Source organism: Zea mays, chromosome 4, assembly GCF_902167145.1.
Source record: "Zea mays cultivar B73 chromosome 4, Zm-B73-REFERENCE-NAM-5.0, whole genome shotgun sequence".
In the NCBI taxonomy this organism is placed as follows: domain Eukaryota; kingdom Viridiplantae; phylum Streptophyta; class Magnoliopsida; order Poales; family Poaceae; genus Zea; species Zea mays.
Genome location: NC_050099.1, coordinates 65048913 through 65055589, shown reverse-complemented (window position 1 = coordinate 65055589; position 6677 = coordinate 65048913).

Sequence of the window (6677 nt, the reverse complement as noted above, 5' to 3'; positions counted from 1 at the left end):
GCTAAAGCTACCGACTGAATTCAACTGATAGAGGTCCAGTTGGCTCAAGTTTGATCGATCAACTTCTACCAATCTTAAGTTTGTCATTTTGTAGGATTGTCGTTATATTGTGGATATTTCATAGATTGCGTTTTCTAGAAAATCTGATAAGTGCACCCAATGGGTGCGTCAATGGGTGTGCATGTCGTCTTGTCCACAAAATAGTCGCTTGAGGTGGCGGGCGTAATAATGTGTCTGAGCGGTTGATTAACTGATCACTAGTGCTGTGTTAGACCAACGGGTGAAAGAAGCGTTCAATTTCTTGGAAATTTAAATGGCTCTTAAAGGCTAGCGACTATTCATTGTATGAACGGAATATGAAAAGGCCCCCTTCCGTTTCTTTAAATAGGCCAACCGTGTGTTGTGGACTTCTTCACTCGCCCTTACTTCCTCTTTCCTGCTATCCTTTTCTCCACTTCCAAAAACTCCAATGGCGGAAAAGAAGGATGCAAGAGCAGGTTGAAGAACAGGGGCGACAAGAGGAAGTGTCCTCCGACTTTTCCATCGGAGGACTTCTGCGACTCGAGCACTCCAATGAGAGGACTTCCCTGCCATCCCCCTTTCGTCTTTGTCCGTTTGCATGGACGACTCCATGGGGCTATCAGCGGCCGAGAGGGCCAACCTCTGGGGCATCGAGCGGTGGGCCTCGATGACTCAGATGACTCCGAGGAGGAGGAGGACAAGTATGATGGTGGTGACAAGGGCGGTGAAGACGACAATGTCGGTAGCGGTGGTGGCAGCAAGGGCAGCAGTGACAATGACGATGGCAAGGGCGTGACAACGGCAGCAAGGGCGGCGACGCGGGTAGCTGAGAGAACCTAGAAGGGGGGGTGAATAGGTGATCCTGTAAAAATCTAAAACTTGTAGCCACAAAACTTGGTTAAGTGTTAGCACAATGAAATCAAGTGGCTAAGGACCGAGCTCTTGTGGAACACAATGGTCACAAGGAAAACAAGCACAAGAGACACGGTGATTTATCCCATGGTTCGGCCAAGTATAACAGTTGCCTACTCCACGCTGTGGCGTCCCAATGGACGAGGGTTGCACTCAACCCCTCTCAAATGATCCAATGATCGACTTGAATACCATGGTGTTTTTCTTACTTATACTCTTTCCCGTTTGCGAGGAATCTCCACAACTTGGAGCCTCTCGCCCTTACAATTGATGATCACAAAGAAGCACGGAAGTAAGGTTGGGAAGAGCAACACACACAAGACTCAAAGCACGAGCACAATCACACACACAAGCCACAACTTGAGCTCACAACACAACTCAGGGAGTTCTCTACTCAAATGGAGCTCAAGTCACTATCTCAAAGAATGGAATGCGCGAGAATGGAGTCTTGGTGCTTAGGAATTATCAAGGAATGCTTGGGTTGCTCCTCCATGCGCCTAGGGTCCCTTTTATAGCCCCAAGGCAGCTAGGAGCCGTTGGAACCCAACAAGGAAGGCAATTCTTGCCTTCTGTCGGGTGGCACACCGGACAGTCCGGTGCACCACCGGACAGCCACTGTAGCATGCCCGGTGCGGATCTCCTTCCATTCCTAGCGCAGCCGACCGTTGGATCTTCAGGCTGGTTGGCGCACCGGACACTGTCCGCTGCACACCGGACAATCCGGTGCCCCAGCCGACCGTTGGCGTGGGCCACACGTCGCGTGCGGATTGTGCGGCCGACCGTTGCTCTAGCGGCCGTTGGCTCACCGGACAGTCTGGTGCTGAAAGAGAAATGTGCCCTTGGGCCATTTCTAAGTATTTTGGTGATTTAGTGTCCAACACAAGTGCCTAAGTGTAAATGGTGGACAAAGTATAAATCAAGAATAAAGGTATGTTTCTCAGACTTAGTACATTGTTTTAGAGACTAATGTATTGTGTCTAAGTGCTGGAAATAGGAAAAATCAAGTTGAAATTAAAGATGACTTTGTTCTGCCAAAGTCAGCTCTGTCTGGGTGCACCGGACTGTCCGGTGGTGCACCGGACACTGTCCGCACCGGACAGTGTCCGGTGCGCCAGGCTGGCTCAGGCGAACTTGCTGCTCTCGGGAAGTGATTAACGGCGTACGGCTATAATTCATCGGACTGTCCGGTGAGCCAACGGTCGGCCGGGCCAACGGTCGGCCGCGCGATCCGCGCGAGACACGTGGCCGAGCCAACGGCCGGAAGGGGGCACCGGACTGTCCGGTGTGCACCGGACAGTGTCCGGTGCGCCAACGGCTCCAAAGCGCCAACGGTCGGCTTCGCCAAATAAGGAAGGAGATTCGCACCGGACTGTCCGGTGCGCCAGGCGACAGAAGGCAAGAATTGCCTTCCTGGAATGCACTCAACGGCTCCTAGCTGCCTTGGGGCTATAAAAGGGACCCCTAGGCGCATGAAGGAGAACACCAAGTATTCTCTAAGCATTCCTAAGCACCAAGATTTCGATTCTGCGCATTTGATTCTTTGCGATAGCAATTAGAGCTCCATTTGAGTTGTGAACTCGCTAAGTTGTGTTGTGAGCTCTTGTTGCGACTTGTGTGCGTGTTGGTACTCTGATTTCGTGTCTTGTGTGTGTTGCTCATCCCTCCCTTACTCCGTGCTTCTTTGTGAACTTCAAAGTGTAAGGGCGAGAGGCTCCAAGTTGTGGAGATTCCTCGCAAGCGGGATATAGTAAAGTGAAAGCAAAACACCGTGGTATTCAAGTGGGTCTTTGGACCGCTTGAAAGGGGTTGATTGCAACCCTCGTTCATTGGGACGCCACAACGTGGAGTAGGCAAGTGTTGGACTTGGCCGAACCACGGGACAAACCACCGTGCCATCTCTGTGTTGATATCTTTGTGGTTATCGTGTTGTGCAAGTTCTCCTCTCTAGCCACTTGGCTTATTCGTGCTAACTCCTAATCAAGTTTTGCAGATTAAGTTTCAAGTTTTTACAGGATCACCTATTCACCCCCCTCTAGGTGCTCTCAATTGGTATCAGAGCCGTTCTCTTCAAGAAAGGGACTAACCGCCCGAAGAGATGGATCCTAGGGGCAAGGGGATGGTGGTCAACGATAAGGAGAAGGAGTCCTTCGTCAACAAGCCTAAAGATGACAAGCCTACCGACTCGGGCTCGGGCCACAAACGAAGAGATGGGAAGAAGAAGAAGACGAGGCGCATCAAGGAGATCGTCTACTACGACGACAGCGACGAGTCCTCTTCTTCCCAAAAGGACGACGATAATGTCTACGAGAATAAGAAGACGGTTAATTCAAACTTCTCTTTTGATTATTCTCGTATTCCTCAAAATACCAATGCTCATTTACTCTCCATTCCACTTGGTAAACCTCCTCATTTTGATGGAGAGGACTACGGATTTTGGAGTCACAAAATGCGTAGTCACTTGTTCTCTCTCCATCCTAGTATATGGGAGATAGTAGAGAGTGGAATGAAATTTGATAGCTCAGATAGTCCTTTGTTTATCAATGAACAGATTCATAAAAATGCACAAGCTACTACTGTGTTGTTAGCATCATTGTGCAGGGACGAGTATCATAAGGTGAGCGGCTTGGACAATGCCAAGCAGATCTGGGACACCCTCAAGATCTCATATGAGGGGAACGACGTCACCATGCTCACCAAGATGGAGTTGGTGGAAGGCGAACTCAGGAGATTCGCGATGATAAGAGGGGAGGAACCAACCCAGACATACAACAGGCTCAAAACCCTCGTCAACAAGATAAGGAGCTATGGAAGCACGCGATGGACGGACCACGACGTTGTCCGCCTAATGCTAAGGTCCTTTACCGTCCTTGATCCACATCTTGTGAACAATATTCGTGAGAATCCTAGGTACACGAAGATGACGCCCGAGGAGATCCTTGGAAAGTTCGTAAGCGGGCGGATGATGATCAAGGAGGCTAGATACGTCGACGATGCATTAAATGGTCCAATCCAAGAGCCTCAAACTATTGCTCTCAAGGCAACAAGGAGCAAGGAGGCACTACCTAGCAAGGTGGCTGTTGGGGACTTGTTCTCAAATGCTATAAATCAAGAACAAGGCAACATAAAATGTTAAATATCAAAGCCCTTCGTCCTTCGAATCATTATTTCCCTTCGGATATAATGAATCTAGGACAAAGGTCATAAAGGACATACCCTCATGATCATGATAAAGAAATGGAGAATATTCATACAAAGTATAAGGAGTAACATAATATAAGTAAATATAATTATCAATTTATTTCCATTTATATTACTTGTGTAAATAATACTAAATTACAAATGTACCTTCGGCTTGAAGGAATGAGAATACAGGTGTGACGCAAAAGTAAATGCCCAGTCAGCGTGAACAGTACGGGAATACTGTTCACCTATTTATAGGCACGGGTCGCAGCCCATGCAAAATTACATTAATGCCCTTTACATTTATCAATAACTCTATAGTAATTCTTCGAGGTCTAATTTGGCTTTTCATCTTTAAGTCGGTTTCCTCTTTCTGTCGTTATGCCGAAGCTCTTCTGCACGTAGCTTCGTGATCGTCTTATCCTTCGTTGTGATAGCCGTCCCAATCAAGCTTCGTCTTAACCATGTTCTTGTATACTCGCAATCTGACTTCGAAGGTACCTGTTCACATATTTCTTTTGGAAAACATAGTCAAATTACGTTTTTGAGGACCTTCGGAAGGCGAAGGCCCCCAACAGTAGCCCCTCGCAATATTAATTTGCTGTACTGATAAATTCATATTGCGAAATGGACGAAGGCCTTAAGCCGAAGGTCCGAAAAACACTTTCCCCTTGCTAGAATAGCAATCAGTCTTTGACAAGCGGGACCCTCCAGTTTTCAACGCTCTGGGCGTATAAATAAGAGGTCATCCGAAGTTATTTGACATGCTCTCTTGCCAACTGTTTTTACTCACCCAACCTTTAGCCTACGCGCAACAACCTTTGCCCGACCTTTTAGATTTTAAGGCTTCAGAGTTGAGAGCACTTTCTCAGCGTTTGCAAGGATGTCTGAAGATAACAAAGTTGTTGGTGATTCGAAGCTGAGTCTTTCTGAGGAAATGCATCTGGGTTTTCTTCAATCTATGTCGAAGACTAATACAGAGAAGATTACTAGAGAAATTTTGGAAGGTTTATCTGAAGATACTGGTGACAGCGACAGCTATGATGTGGATAGTGGTGGTGAAGACTCCGAAGATCGACCGTGGCGACGAAGCCATGCGGTTTTCGACAAATCAAGTATTAAAGAAAATCATCTTGTCAACATGAGAGGAAGATATTTCCAGGACTTGTCCGTTGTGAGGGCCGACGAAGCAGAGAGGACTTGTCCAACTCCTGAGGAAAATGAAGTCGTAATATTCCGAAGTTTCTTGAAAGCTAGACTACGATTTCCCCTAAGCAGCTTTGTTGTAGAGGTGTTGAAGATATTTGAAATCTACCTTCACCAACTTACCCCCGAAGCAATTATAAGGATGAATATCTTCGTGTGGGCCGTGAGAAGCCAAGGCCTGGAACTAGATGCGAAAAGTTTCTGCAACATACACGAATTGTTATACGAGACAAAACCCTAGGGTAAGGAACAGTATCACAACAATTTTGGCTGCTACAGCTTCGGCTCCCGGTCTGGGTCAAGCTGCCCAGTGCCGACCTTTCGAAAGAGGTGGCCTGGCGACTGGATGACGGAATGGTTTTACGTGAAGAATGACTTGGAATCATGAGAAGCTATAAAGAAGATCATTATGCGTCCCATCTGGCAACGCTTCGGCCTGCGAAGGCCGAAGGTGGAAATGAATGAATCAGCCGAAGAATGCCAGAGAGCCTTCGGAGTTGTTTGCTCTTTTATTGGGACGAGGGATTTGGTCCAAGAACACATTGCCTTCAGAGTATGGCCGCTTGTGGAAAAATGGGAAATGCCGCAGGAGACCATTAAAGAGGCTGACGAAGGTGAACTAGTCAGGCTGAAGTACACTTTTAAGTTCGGAGATAAATTCGTTGAGCCAGATGATGACTGGTTAAAAAGCATTGAAACTGTAAGTGATGAACTACTTGGGGTATATTCAAAGGCCGAAGATACTGCATTGTCAGCAGCCTTCGGAGGCCAAAAAAAGAAGAGACTGAACCGAGTGTTTGACGCAATTGGGTTCGTGTACCCCGACTACCACTATCCAGTGCGGGGTCAAAAAAGAAAGAAAACTTCCTCTGCGAAGGAAACTACTTCAGCCGCTCCCAGTGAGCCGACGCCGAAGAGGAAAAGGGTAAAAGTTCTCACACACCGGCCACGTTACATTGAACTGGCCACAGTGCCTGAGTTCGCCGGTGAGACCTCTTCGGCCACCGAAGCTAAAGAATCAACTCTGCTGCCAGGAATCAAAGAGCTGGTCGAAGAGCCAGCAACAGAAAAGATAGAAGAAGCAAAGACTGAAGAAGCGAAAACATTAGAAGTTTTAAGTGCTTCAGCAAAAATTGAGTCAGAAAAAAGCCAGAAGGGTCCAACAGTGACCCCGAAAAGAAAAAGGATGGTTAATGTGTTAGATGTTTTGGAGACAATTAAATCTTCGTGCATAACACCAAAGAAAACCATTGGAACTTGTGAAGTGTCTACGGAAGCCTTTGTTGCAGAAACTTCGAAGCAACAACTCAAAGCTGAAGCTGGGCCTTCAGAGCCCTCCAAGGAACAACCTTTGGAAA